General features: G+C 33.6%; 1 pseudogene; it reads right to left on the bottom strand.

Moving 5' to 3' along the window:
• Nucleotides 1–1,042: 1,042 nt before the first annotated feature.
• LOC107863861 lies at nucleotides 1,043–10,387 on the bottom strand (annotated as a pseudogene).
• Nucleotides 10,388–15,724: the final 5,337 nt, after the last annotated feature.

The raw sequence follows: 15,724 nt of genomic DNA, 5'->3' as shown, positions 1-15,724 counted from the left end.
TAAATGTGTATATGTTTTATAAATTAGTATATAACTATATGTTTAGTGTGTGTATATATTGTAGTGTATATATTGTAGTATATTTTATTTAAAGTAGTACGTATATATTGAATGGCACGTATATATGTGTGTATATCTTCTATAGACGGATATATTTAACGTATACATGTGTAAATGTTTTATAAATTAGTATATAACTATATATTCAGTGTGTATATATATTGTAGTATATATATTGTAGTATATTTTATTTAAAGTAGTACGCATATATTGAATGGTACGTATATATGTGTGTATATCTTCTATAGACGTATATATTTAACGTATACATGTGTATATGTTTTATAAATTAGTATATAACTATATATTTAGTGTGTGTATATATTGTAGTATATTTTATTTAAAGTAGTATGTATATATTGAATGGTACGTATATATGTGTGTATATCTTCTATAGACGTATATATTTAACGTATAAATGTGTATATGTTTTATAAATTAGTATATAATTATATGTTTAGTGTGTGTATATATTGTAGTATATATGAATTGTACTATATGTTTTATTTATAGTAGTATATATATTTAACTAACGTATAGTTGTATACACGATTACATGTGTAATTGTGTATATGTATTATGTGTATGTATTTTTAAAATTCTAATGTAGTATATATTATATATATAGTGTGTATATATATTGTTTAACGTATTTAAAATGTATATAGGTGGGTATATATAGTGTATATTGGAGAACTTTTTATTTTTTTTTGTTTTTGACCGATTTTGATCGGATTTTTAACCGGTTTTGACCGGGGTTAGGTGGGTTGGACCGGGTTGGGTTAAGTGGGCCGGTTTAGGGTTGTTTTAAAATTTTTTACTGTTGGGCCTGGAACCGGCCCAGCCCGTTTAATCAGGCCCGGATCCGGATCGGCCCACAACCCGGTTAAATTTGTTAACCTGGCCCAGCCCACTTAACACCGATAACTGGAAGCTCATTTTGGTAACTTTAACAAGGACTTTCTCTACTGATTATCTCTAATCAACAACAATGCTTAGATAACTCTACCTAAGCAACACTTTAAAAAGAAAACACTACATAACATGAGTAGTTCTTTTACAAATCAGCACTTAAGAACAGTTTCAATTTGAGCTCATATAATTAGCTATGAACTTGAGAAGTTTTGGAACTGGGTTTTTCCTGCCTCACTTCACTCTTTTGAATTGCAAAAAACCATTTGTTGAAGAGACGTCTCCTTCTTTTTATAGTTGGGTGATGACTATGGCTGAAATATCATTGGACCGCTATCCAAGTAGGTAAAAAATAGCACCATCAAGTTTGTTACACAAGAGGACAAAGTTGTGCAGATACCATGTGCCAGGTGTACTGTACTTTGTACGTCCAGAGACCTGGTCCCTTGTAGTTCTTGTAGTTTAGCTGCTCATCATCAAAACTACATATAGCAAAACCTGATTCATATTCCGACATCTCGTTGAATTTTTCCTTAAGTGAGAATCCAAAAAGCTCAATCCTCCAGTTGTAGGAAACTGAAATGGACTGTATTCTAAGGACTGGTAGTACCTCTCCTGCACTTGTGCCTTTAGATCTTCAATTTTATCCAATATCTTTATGGTGCTAAGATCAATCTTGCTAGCATCATCTGCAAGAAGCTGCATTTGAATTACCCAAAGTATGTCCCCCCACAAGAACTCCAATCTGTGCTAAGACTTCATTCAACCTCATCTCACTGATAACATGATTTGGCACATCACTGAGAAAGACCAACAAGAACTCTATTGCCACATCAAATTTTCGAGCAGAAACATTAGCCGGAAGGTTGTCAAGGTTTTTATTTCTAAGATACACAAGCAGTCTATGGAGATGATGTAAAAATCCTTTTGGTAATTTCTTGTCCTTGAAAGTTCTTGATTGAATAAACTTTGAGGCCTTAAGTTCACAGAGAAAAATATTCTTCATTTCCAGCTCCACCAGCACAACCAGAAATAGTAGATAAGGAGGCTTACTCTTGATATTAAATGTATCAGCTCCATCCTCATTAAGCGAAATAGGAAGACAGAACCGTCCGACATTGTCAGCAAGAAACTTAAATAAGGGTATCTAGACCTTCCAGCTTCTCATGGTCGACATAACCATTTATCTCAGCACCATATAAGTATCTTATAAATCTCATTTTGTTTTGAATGATTGTGACTTTTCTTAAGCATTTATCTGTCTTCCGCAGGATATTAATTCTTTCTGTGGAGAAAGTGTCAAACCTAACCAAGTACCTCAGTGCATCGTCAAACATCCCTTGACGTTTTGACTTATTGCCATATCTCTGCTGCGATAGTCAAATATTTTACGAGCTATCTTTCTTTAATAGATTCGTAACCAAGAAATGGACGAGGTTGACCCTTAACGAAACTAACTTATGTTTCTTATAATGCTTATGATTCAATGCATGTATTTAACTTTGCATGCTATTAAACTTTTTCGAATAATACCTATATATGTCTCCCTTTTATGTAACAAAGCTATTAAGTCCCGAGATCCGAAACCTGCCCCGCTAACATAAAGGAAAAAATCACTCATATAAAATACTCAAGTGAAAGTAGGAAAAGTTTTATCCAAGAAGTAGCTGCAAAAGATAAAGTTGTAGGAGGAAACTATCTACAAGATCAGTAGTAGGTAAACATTAACATCACAATAACATGACAAAATTATAAAAGAATAGATTGTGGGTCTAACACAATCTCAAAAGGCCTTCCAACTTAAGCATGTATATGGGGCCTAACATTGTAAACAAAGGATAGCGATAAGCCTGACTTTGACATACCATAATAAGAAAATGGGCCATAGGTCTAAGTCAATCCTAAAAGGTAGTACAAAAGGTAAAGATTCACCCAAAGACCATATAAAGAGATAATCCCTCCCTAAAGAATCGATGTGGGAACTCAACGTAAGGAAGAACTTCACGCTCAAATTCACATGCTCCAACAAGATATATATTACTCCCACAATATGATTGACTTGGAATGGAATTTAAGAAGGTAAAGAAAACTCTGAATCATGTGGTCTTAAACTAATGATTTGTAAAATATATCAAATTATCCTTTAATCTTGTGGTCTTATACATGTATGAAAAGTTGAAATCAAAGAATTGCAAAAAAGGAAAAGAGACTTTTTTAACACCTCCCTAGGAGCTCCAACCTTTTTTGCTTCCTTGGTGGCTCAAACTCACAACCCCAGGGTTAGAGGTAGAGGGCGCTTACCATCCGAGCAACGTCCTTATCGACAAAAAAGAATAAAATTGAAACGGACTAAAAAGAAAGTGAACAAACAAATTGAAATAGAGGGAGTAAGAGGATAAAATTTTCTTGGAGGTATGAAAATATATTATGGATCAACAAAACTCACCTTAATCTTAACTGATCAAATCATTGGTTGTTCCTCAGTAGTAGAGTGCTCGGTTGTTAATCAATTGGCCGTAGATTCTAATACTATCTGCCACAAGGTGCTGTGTAGTACAGAGAGTAATACTTACAAAAAAGTCTTCATCTTTTTAAAAGAAGACTTTGACATAAATTACTAAGTAACAAAAAAACTTTAAATGAAGACTTTGACATAAAGCACTAAGTAACAAAAAAACTTTAAATGTCTAAGACTTTACATCAAAATCTTTTACGTATCAAGCAATAATTTGAGTAGTCAATGGCACAAACAAACAGTAGTATGTATTATATCAGCTCTGAATTACTGCATTATTAATCTGTTCTTATTATTGGTAGGTAACCAACAACTAGTGCTTTAATAAAGCAGTTTTATTAATATATTATAGTACTTCATTCCTATTGATTGCTTTGGAGGAAAAAGACATCAACTTCGTAGTTGTCTTTGAGAGCAATGTCTAATTATTCCATAATATACAATAAAAAAGGACGGATATCAAATGTGTATGCTCGCCAGTCTTTCCGATGATTGATTTTCTCCATGATCTATATTTACCTTATCCTTGTAGCAAAATCACCCTAATGATTTTTAACATTCTTGCTTACCAAAAAGATAGAAAGATCATGGGGGATGCAGCAGTACTGACCTTCCTATTGGAGAATCAAGTAAAACGCAGATCTGATTGTCAGTGCAAAGGACCAATGTGAACATCGGTTAAGTTTCTGTCACGGCTCTTGGAATTCGGGTGCCACAATCTTGTCTCCTAGCTACTGTCAACTGTCAAATACATGAAAGAAGAAAGAAGAACAATACATGCAGCAGATACAATAACGAGGGGCAGTCGTAAAAAGAATTCAATAGCTGCCACACAAAAGAATTTGATGGAACCACCAAATTACAATAATTCAAAATAACAAGCAGCGAAGAGAAGGCACTGGAAAAAATTACGAAGGAAGCAGTTGCTGCAAAGATAAGTGGGCTGGTATACCATACTTGGCATGCTAGAAATTGGAAGCTATTCAAAAGTCCTACTATACAAGCTAGTGATGCAGTAGAACAGATCTAAAAAGAAGCTGTAGCTAGTGAACCACCAATGAGGCATGAAAAAAAGGCTAAGTGGTCAAACATTTAACATGAACCACCAATGAGCCTTCATCTTTCAGTGAGATCAAAGATAGTGGCACTCACCTAGATTTTCAATTGCATGTTTCACTTTGTCTCTTTCGTGACTCCTAAGTTAATCGCAAGGAATGCAATCTCGATCAGATTTACACTTCCTTGTAGCTATATACTAAGAAAAGTTATAAGAGAATAACATCAAAGATGGATGGTTCCAAAATATCTGGTATTAAGCATCAGGGCCTAAATCAAAAGGCCTTGCACTCATCAAAACCTTTGAATCTACTGTCACATCAGCTTTTGTAACTGCAAATATCGCCTTTAAATTAACCTCAGTTCTCTATGCTGCTAAAATTATAAATTATTCGGCTGATAATTGGGACTTGGAAGGTGTAAGATTCAACCAAAAAAATAACATTTGTAAATCAGCCAGGTGATGCATAAAAGGTGTAAGATGAAGGGATAAAAACAAAGGGTATAAACAACCATCAAATTATAGAAACAATGATTTGTCTGCTGTCTAAAATTCTGAAGCTGCATAAGAAAGGTATGATGTTTATACATGGCAGCAAGAAATCACACTGAAAAACGGTCTGATATATATAGGTCTCCAATCATCTATAACATACAGAAAAGGAGGGCATGTGTCCCAGTTGATCAATCGAAACTTAGCACTCAGTAGTAGTGTTACAATGTAAGTGGATGGATATTTCAACTAGCTACAGAAGACTTCAGCATGGGCATGGCTACAACGATTAGCTTAGAAAGAACTCCGTTCACCCTGCATGCGCTTTTGCTGTTGTTGTCAAATTCAAACACATCCTTGTTAGTTTGAGATCGGCATGGAGAAATTAAGAGAAATCAAGCTTCTAATTGAAATAGTAAAACAAGCAGCACGAAAAAACTAACAGGATAGCATGTTGTTGTTACACGCACGTGCTTGACTCACAGCTTCTTTAGATTTCCCCACATATCCTGTATTGAAGATGTTGTTTGCACATTAGATGCACGTAGATAATCAAAAAAAGCACATAGAAGTTAGTTTCTACTTACTCCAATAATGATGTCAATACGGTCACATCCTTCAATATCTGTGACTTCTTGCTTAATATTCACAGCTGAAGCCTCCAGAGATTCATTCTTGCAGTTAATCAACTTAATCTTTTTCAGTGTTGGAATATCTGCAAAGCTGCGGGAGATCTCCTCGAGCTTGTGACACTCTCTTATAGCAAGTGTTTCAAGCAGGGGAAAAGATTCCTCTGAGGCATCCCACCTTGAGATAAATAAGAACGCCAGTTTCAAGAACTTAAGATTATGGAATGTGATATCTCCATGGCACCACTCTTCTGACTGAATAAAATATAGCTCACTTAATTTGAGATACTCCAGACTTGGTAGTCCTGCAATGTAGGAAATCATGCTTCCTATACGAATCCTGCTTAGTTCCAACTTCTTTAAATTTGAAGACAAGTGTAACCCCGATACAATTTGGGGGCACTGAAAGGAAAGGCGAAATATTTGAAGCTGGGAAATACTCTCCAATTTGGGACATATCTCTGTAGAACCTTCATTGTCCTTAAACCTAATGTCAAGTTCTTCAAGATTAGGACACCTCCCTAATAACACAGCCACACTATCAGTTTGGTCAACTTGAAAATCAACTCCCCTTAATATCCTCAAATTTTCCAACTTAGAGGATTCTTTAAAGATCATCTGCTTGTCCTCTTCCAAATCAAATTCAGCTCTAGTAATTTTAACATTTCTTAATAAATCCATTTTCCAAAAAATTGTGGGAAACACTACAGTTTTATAATAAGAGCTTACCACTAGTAAAGATTCAAGACGTGGAAGATGTGATTTTGGATGAAAATTGAATTATCTGTTCTGACTGCAAGGTACTTCAGATGAATTAGTGGTTTCAATGCAGCTGACGACAAAGCACCAACACTACAAGAACTCAAATCCAAGACCTTAAGAAGTCTCAATTTACCACACTGATTCAAGTCGTAAGATTCTCCTCGATTGATCGTTATCAATGATCTCAAGCATTGGTGGAAAGACTTCTGTATTTTGGAGCCCAGAGATGCAAATGTGGAAAGCTCATTACTGAAACTAAAGCTAACTCGACTTTCCTTCCAACGGGAAGGCTGAAACTCTCTATAATGCCCCTTCACTACCGTCATGAAGTTTTCTTCTCTACTCCGCTCCAAGCAAAAGTGAAGCACTACATCATGAACCTGGCAGTCTTTGACTTTACCATTATATCTTCTCCTTGAAATCATTCACGTTACTGCTAATGAGATCCATCAAGTAATCTTCTGCTGTCTCTTCCAAAGACCTAGATTCAATGTTTTGCACGAAACCTTCCGCAACCCACAAATTTATGAGTTTAGACAACGGAATTCTTGCGTCCTACGGAAACATGCCCATGTAAAGAAGGCAAGGCTTTAAATAATCAGGAAAGTTATGATAACTTAATTGCATAGTCGAAAGACTATATTACCTCATGCCACCAAGAGGATTCCATTTTTTTCCTTTTGATTATTCCAGCTACCAAAATAATTACTAGACGTAGTCCTTTGCATTTGACTGCAACTACTAGACACACATCTTGTAGTTCAGGTGGGCAATCTTCCTTTTGAAACACTTTTATCTGCAACAATTCGCAACTCTCGTCAGGTGTTAGGAATGGAAGGAAACAAACATCAGTATAGCGCTTGACATGTTCACCCACTTTCTCAAGTCAAGTTGTTACCACAATTCTGCTTCTATTTCCAAAATCAGGGAAACAAAGGCATAAGTCATCCCATGCCATACCATCCCACATATCATCCAATACAATGAGATATCTCTTTCCCATTAGGCTTTTCCTCAACTTGTCAGCAAGAACGTCATCCTTATCTCCGTTATCCTTTGAACCAGTAACTTGACTAAAAATCTGTTGTAATAACTCTCTCAGTTTATATGATTGAGAAATGAAGCACCATGCTCGAACATCGAAGCGAAAAACAATCATGTCACTGTTGTACACCTTTCTAGCAATCGTCATTTTCTCTTGTCCCCCATGCCTACTATTGGGACGACATCTAGATCATTTGTACCTCTAACTATATGTTGAACCAATTTTTCTGTGTCACTCCCAAAACCCACTATCTCCTCATCAGTCAATGGATTGCTATGTTGAGTTGGCAGATACTTAGATGGTGCTACGCCATAACAAGGCTTAACAGCAACGTCCACCGACCACTGTTCATGATCTCTTTTAAGATTGTAGGAAGTGAGCAAAAGATATGCCAAAAAGCATTATACTGAGCAAGAATAGAGTCAATGGCAACTTCAGCTTCATATGCCAAATTGATTGTATGCCTTCGAATATCTTTAAGAATTTTATGTTCATGATGCATCTGCGCAACATCTCTGAAAATGGATGATAAAGATGATATCTCTTTCTCCAAAATAGCTATATGAGGTCTCATCATGAAAACCAAACCTGATTCAAATTTCAACATATCATTCAATTTCCCTAAAAGAGAATCCAGAAATCTCAAACCACCAACAATGGGAAACTGAGACGAGTGAATTTTGATGATTTGTAGTACTTCTCAACTTGTGCCTTCAGATGTTCAGTTTTGTCCAATATCTGTATCGAACAAATATTTATTTTGCTAGTGTCATCTTTGTTTATAGATGTAGGAAGAAGTTTTTGAATTACATATAGAACATCACCCACTATAGCTCCAACCTCATTTAACAAGTTACCATTAATAACATGATTTAACCCATCATCATTAAGGAAACCAACAAGAACTCTATTGCCACATCAATATTTCTAGAAGAAACACTATTAGGAAAATTCTCAAGCTTTTTGTTTCTGAGATGCACCAGCAGACTGCAGAGATGATGTGAAAACCCTTTTGGTAGTTTCTTGTCCTTGAAAGTTCTTGATTGAGTAAACTTTGAAGTCTTTAGTTCACCAAGAAAAATCTTCTTCATTTCCAGCTCCACTAACACAATCAAGCATAATAGATAAGGAGGTTTACTGAAGATATCATCTTTATCGCCTACGACTGAAAGAGCAAGACAGAATTGTCCCACATTGCCAGCCACGAACTGAATTCGAGTTTCCAGACTTTCCAGCTTCTCATGGTCAATGTAACCATTTATCTCTGAGACATATAAGTATCTCAAAAATCTCATTTTCTTTTGAACAATTTTCAGTTGCTTTATAAATCGATTTGTCTCAAGGATTTCTTCACTCGGCAAAGAATGGTTAGACCTACCCCATTCCAGGCACATCATCAGGTAATCATTTAGGTTCTTGTTGAGGCAATCCATATATTCTGACAGATTTGAATCATTCAACTCATAATTGTACCTTAAACTGGTATTACCTTGAATGAATTCCAACAATGTTAATTCTACTTTTGGAGAAGCTGACACACACCCGTTGACAACTTTGAAGACTTCAATAAACATAGGCTCAAGTGTTTCAATTTGATCAATAATCTTGATGCTATTCAGATTGTCTCCTCTCTTGATCCTTCTTAGATAATCTAACACATCGTTTATGTCATTTTGAGCCATTTTCCTGCAAGTTAACCAAGCTCTTGGAGTATTAGTTTCATTAGTTACGAGCACATTTCTGTTCATGTCTTTCATTACCTACCGTAAGCAGCTATTATGCTTCTTGTTGGTTGTGAAAACAAAAGTCCACATTAGTAGCTAAATAGACTGGGAAGCTACATATAATGTGAGGTCTTTTGTGAAAAACCGTACAGACTTGCCCAAAGTAGACAATATCACACCATGTAAGAGTATCTTTGGGCCAACTGATCCCAACATGAAAGACTATACACTTTTTGTACCATTTTGGTTATGGGAAATTTCACAAACTTCTCTTGAGGTTTTAACTTATACAATACACAACTATCTTGTGGTTTCAAATATGAGAAATAATTAAAACACAAGCTAACAAATGTGTTGTCCGGTGCTCATAGTGTTTCATGAGAGAGAGTCATAAAAGCACTACATTAGTATACATCAAAACCTACAAAAAGAAGAACCATCAAAACCATATCTATAGTAATTCTTTAAAAATTTTCTAGTTTGGAAGAGGATACAAAAAAATGATCTTTACTCTAAGGTAAAAGTTTAATGTCAAAAAGTAAAAACAAAAAAAGGTTGTTGGCCCATCATTATCAAGTTAGTAAAGAAATGAGAGAATGGTTAGGTTTTGTGTTGCTCGGACTCGGGGCAGATCTATTAAGGCCCGTGAGAGCGGCACGTCACTCGCAAACTTCGATGAAAATTCTCTGTATATATAGATATATATATACACTGATATATTCAAATAATAAACCTGCCACCCACAATACCAAAGTAATTTCTAATGCAAGTGGTAAGGTGCCTTTTTAGTGGCCCAATGATCGCGAGTTCGATCTTTGTTGGCAGTAAAAGTTTTTTTAAAGCAATATACACTGATATTTTCAAATAATAAACTTGTCACCCTTTACACCAAAGTGATATCTAGTTCCTAAGTTGCTCGGACTCGGGTGCGGTTTTTTTTTTAAAGCAATATACACTATATATTCAAATAATAAACTTGTGACCTTTTAAAACAAAGTGATATCTAGTGCCTAAGTTGCTTGGACTCGGGTGCGGGTGTCCGATACGGGTACGGATCTAGAGGTCGGTTCCTTCAAGATCTCAATTTAAAGATTCGGGGATATTTATCTAGGGATGGATACAGGTGCGGGGATTCAGCGAAAAATAATTTAAATATCTAAAAATAGAGTTATAAAACATAAAATTATGAGATATTATGTGGAAAACTTAAGGAGAAAATATTGTTCAAGAAGAAAGTCTTGAAAGGAGATCAAAAGAAAAGCAATAACATAAAAATTTGTATATACAAAGGTATTATATTTTCTTCAATTTCACCTTATCTTTTGTTTTAATAACAGAATTTCTTAAATTTGTCCGGACTTTCCAAGTCAATTTTGGCCAAACATCCACAATCAATTGACCAGATCGGGTTCGGATCTCACACCCATACCCACACTCAAGTCGTGTGGATACGGGTGCGGTACTGAAAGTGAAGAGTCTGAGTAACTTAGTCTAGTGCAAGTGGTAACACGCGGTTTTAGTGGCCCTAAGGTCGCGGGTTCGACCTTTGCTGGCAGCAACAGATTTTTTAATGCAATGCCTACTAAGTAGCAGGCGTAATTATGATTTGTATAATATTATGCTAATTCCAATTGACTTAATTATATTATTAAATATTATTTTTGACTTTTTTTTAAATTTCTTTAGTTGTTAAAAAATAATCTATTCTCTCTCATCCAAATTAAAAAAAACTCTATCGCTATTCTCTCAATTTCCAAATCACGATTTCACCTCTATTTCTTGACTTCTGAACACTGGTGCACTTGGCACTCGGAGAGTTTGGATCCTGGATCCGCCTCTACTCAAACTCCCTAAAGATATCATCTGGTGCGTATCGGATCCTCCAAAAAAATTCAAAAGTAATGCATTTTTGTAGGATTTGAATAGTCTGAGCAACTATGGTTAGGTTAACATATATCAAATTGGAGTAACATTTCCTTCGTGGCAAAACCATTTAATAGTCTCTCTCTGTCAAGAGAAGGTGCGCAAGGCCCCAACACGGAGGTGTGAAAGGTTGTCCACATTGAATTTTAGGAGAGGTAGAGTAAAGAAGTATTGGGAAGAGGTTATTAGATAGGACATGACGCGATTTTAACTTTTGAGGACAAAACTTTAGATGGAAAGTTATGAAGGTCCCGCAACAAGGTGGAAGATCAGTAAGTAATTGAACGTTGTGTCATTTCCTACGAGTAGTGATAGCATTTTTCTCTTAGTTGGGCTATATTACGACTTTTGTTGTTCTGTTTTATTTTACTATACTAATGATTGGTTCTGCTATTTGGTATGTTATGTTACGTTTTCCTTTTTATTTTGTATGTCATCTTTACTTTCATATTATTATGTTAGCTGCTCTAATATCTATTGCTCGTATTGGGGATCTTCTGGGAACAACTCTCTACTTCTTTAAATTAGTGATAAAAATTGCGTACACTCTACCTTCTTTTGATGATGTTTTTCAACTATATGGGACTATTCAGTGGCAGAACCACATTGAATTCAGGGGTTCATTCGAGCCCCTTTCGTCGGAAAATTATATTATTTTTCATGGCAAAATAACTCGGTAGATCCTTGTACTATGTCCGTTTTGTAATGTAGAGATTCCTACTTATATATTTGTCATCTAGATCCTTGAACCTACTAAAAAGCAACATTTTAAATCTTTTGACTATTGATCAGCCTTATGTGACACAAAATCAGCTGAGTTGGAAGAAACGCATGACTGCATGTGTATGGGTGAGAGTGAGAGTCAATTTTGTCATTTTCACATTAAAATAATTAAAAAAAAATAAAAAAACAAAAAAGCACCAGCCACCATTGCAGCAGCCAGCAGCCTTTAAAGCCCCCCCCCCTTGCGGCAACCTTGCCATTGCAGCTACCATTTAAGCCCTCCCCCAACCCCACCCCCCACCCCCTCCTCCTTCAAGCCACCATTGCAGCAACCAGTAAAGCCCCCCCCTCCCCCCACCCAAACAACCAGCCAGTTCCCCACCACCTTTCAGCCGTCCCCCAACCCCTTCACCAGTTCCCCACTTTTCCCACCCCAACCCCAACCCCTTTTTTCATACCATAACAAAGAAAATATAAAACAGACAGTGACGGGTCTCCTCCATTTCCATTCACGATATACACATACACACTACCTCACAATCAAGGGACATACACTTTATCATCAACTTTACCCATTTATTCTCAACCACCACCTCTGCCATCACCGCTGATGATGATGACGACGACCCAATTTTCATTCAAAATTCAATTTTTCAATTATATCAGCTTCAAAATCTCTCACAAAATATCAAAATTCACTGAAAAACAAACAAAATTTAGCAAATCCAATCAAAACTCAACTCTAATTTTCATCCAAAATTCAATTTTATTCAACTATATAAACTCGAAAAACCTCTTATAAAACATCAAATTTCACACAAATAAACTGAAAAACATACAAAATTCAGCATATCCGATAGATCTCAACATAATCAACCTTAATTTCACCAAAAAAAATCTCACCAACCGCAATTTTTTCTCTATAATTCTAAAATTCTTTTTGTTTTTCTAGAGTAGATTGAAAGAAAGAACCAAAAGACTAAGCTTTTCTCAATGGTGAATAATAAAAGTTGTGTTATAGAGAACAAATAGAAAGAGTGGTTTGAGACGTGGAAATATAAATATATATATATAAGTTTATATTTAATATTTTTATCTCTATTTAATATTTAATTTATTATATGGCATTAAAAAATGACGTAAAATTTAATATAATTATTTAAAAATGAAGTGGAGGCGGTTGTGTTACACATAGTGAAATAGGGTTTAAAATGTTATTTTTTAATGGGTTCAAGGATTTAGATAACAAAGGAGTATCCACATTACAAAACGGATATAGTATAAGGGTCCACTAAGCTATTTTGTCTTTTTTCATAATAAAAAATATTTTTATTTATATATAGTAGATGTTGAACTCCTTCAATTAATCCGTATATTTACTTCTGAACCTTAAAAAAAAAAAATTCTAATTTCGCCATTTAGAAAAGTTTCAAAAATTCCAAAAACAAGGAAAAGGGCATTTGTACTTTCATCAATCTAATTTAGGCACCAAGATTCAAAAGCAACTCTTATTTATTTCATGATCAAATACAACTCTAATTTTTAAATATTATTTTTTATTTTGAAAATAAAAATTACTTCCTCCGTTTAAAAAAAGAATAATCTAGTTTTTTTAAGTCTGTTTAAAAAAGAATGATCTATTTTCTTTTTTGGTAATACTTTAATTTCAACTTTTCACGTGGTATGTTTAGGGCCACAAGATTAAATGACATTTTGGTACATTTGACACAACTTCAATTTAGGTTCACAAGATTCAAAAATCTTCTTTATTTTCTTAAATTTTGTGTCAAGTCAAAGTAGATTATTCTTTTAAATGGACGGAGTACTTTATTCTATTTTCACAATGAAACATGATCAAACGGGTGCTTCCGAGCTATATAAGAAAAGGATAAATTTTCTTGAAATTTTCCTAAAAAGGTCAGAAAGTATTATTAAAAAATAAAACCAACAAAGAGGGTCCCTTGCATTTTACACCCCAAAGTATTTTTCTTTCTTTAAATTGCACCCTATCCTATTTATTTTTACAATTTACACCCTAACCTCTTGGGTCCCTTGCATTTTACACCCCAAGGTGTCTTCCTTTTTTTTTTTTGACTTACATCATATCCTATTTTTTTTTACAATTTACACCCTAACCTCTTTATTTCCTTACTAAATAATAAAATTATTTTTTAATTATTTTTTAATTAGGGTAAAATAGAAATAACAATATACTCCCTCCGTTCTATTTTACTCGTTCCAATTTGATATTGCAAATTGATTAGGAAAACAATTAATAACATGACTATTTTACCATAGTACTTTTATTAAATAATATTTACATTTTAATTTAGAGATAAAACAATTAATACTAAGGGTAAAAAAAGAAAGAAAATTGTCTTGTCTTGATTAATGAAAAATAATAAGTAAAATAAAAACTCGAATTAGGAAATTTGAAACGAGTAAAATAAAACAGAGGACTTGTTATTTTTCATTAATCAAGACAAGACAATTTTTTTTTCTTTTTTACTCTTAGTATTAATTATTTTATCTTCAAATTAAAATGTAAACATTATTTAATAAAGGTATTATAGTAAATTAATCATGTTATTAATTATTTTTCTTAATCAATGTGCAATGTCAAATTAAAACGAGTAAAATGAAACGAAGGGAGTATATTATTATTCCTATTTTATCCTCATGAAAAAATCATTAAAAAAATAATTTTACTGTTTTGTAAGAAAATACAAAGATTAGGGTGTAAACTGTAGAAAAGAAAAAATAGGGTATAAATTAAAAAAAAAAAGATATCTTAGAATGTAAAATGTAAGGGACTCAAGTGGTTAGGATATAAATTGTAAAAATAAATAGAATAGGAGTGCAAGTGAAAAAAAGAAAAACACTTTGAATGTAAAATGCAACGACCCCAACAAAGATTAAACTCACCTTGATGACCATGAATCAGATCTGCCAATATTGAACTTTGTATTCTTAAATTAAAGAGAGAGGAAAAAAGATTTATTTATATTATTGTGAATGAAAGAACAGAGAACAAGTGGAAAAGGAGAAAACAGTCTCATAAAAAGACAGGCTCATTTATAAACTCCGCTGACGTTTTGATCCCCAAAGTCTACCCTGTGGGCCAGCTAATGTCTGAATTTGTCTTCTTTTTTTTTTTTTTAACCCATTTCAGTAAAGAATATTTGCCAATAAAATTTACTTCTTTCCTTTCAAAATAATTTACCTTTTTTTTTTTTTAAAATACTTATTTCAATTTAGTTATCTCTTTTATAAAATTAAAAAAATATTACTCACTCCGTTCCAAAATAATTAAATTATTGAAACATGAAACACATCTTAAAAAAAAAAGTCAAAGACATAAATTAATCATGTTTTTTCATTTTTGCCCTTTTCAAATTCCAAAACATTAGTAATGATAGTTGAAACTCACCTTGGAAATTTAATTAATGAAGGGTAAAATTGAAAAAAAATTCCAACATCTAATATGAATAATGAACAATTCAATTATTTTGAATACTAAAAAATGCTCCAACAATTGAATTATTTTGGAATGGAAGGAGTATTATATTCTTTCAATACTATTTTTATCATTAAATAATTAGATAAAGTGTATATGCTCAAATTTATATTTTCAAAGTATAATTAATAAGACAACTTTGATACAAGAAACCTCTAATAAATTTTTCTTTAAGGAAAATGTCAAGTCAATAAGGATCAATTATTGTGAAACCGAGAGAGTAGTACTTACTCCCCGTTCACCTTTAATTGTCCACTTAAAATAATATCAATTTTAAAAATTAATAGATAATTTATCATTATTTGTCCACTTTATCTTTGCTATTAAATATGAGAAAATAGTTTATTACCACCTTGAACTATACG

The sequence above is a fragment of the Capsicum annuum genome, chromosome 3, assembly GCF_002878395.1.
Source record: "Capsicum annuum cultivar UCD-10X-F1 chromosome 3, UCD10Xv1.1, whole genome shotgun sequence".
In the NCBI taxonomy this organism is placed as follows: Eukaryota; Viridiplantae; Streptophyta; class Magnoliopsida; order Solanales; family Solanaceae; genus Capsicum; species Capsicum annuum.
This window is presented reverse-complemented; position numbering and strand designations above follow the sequence as displayed.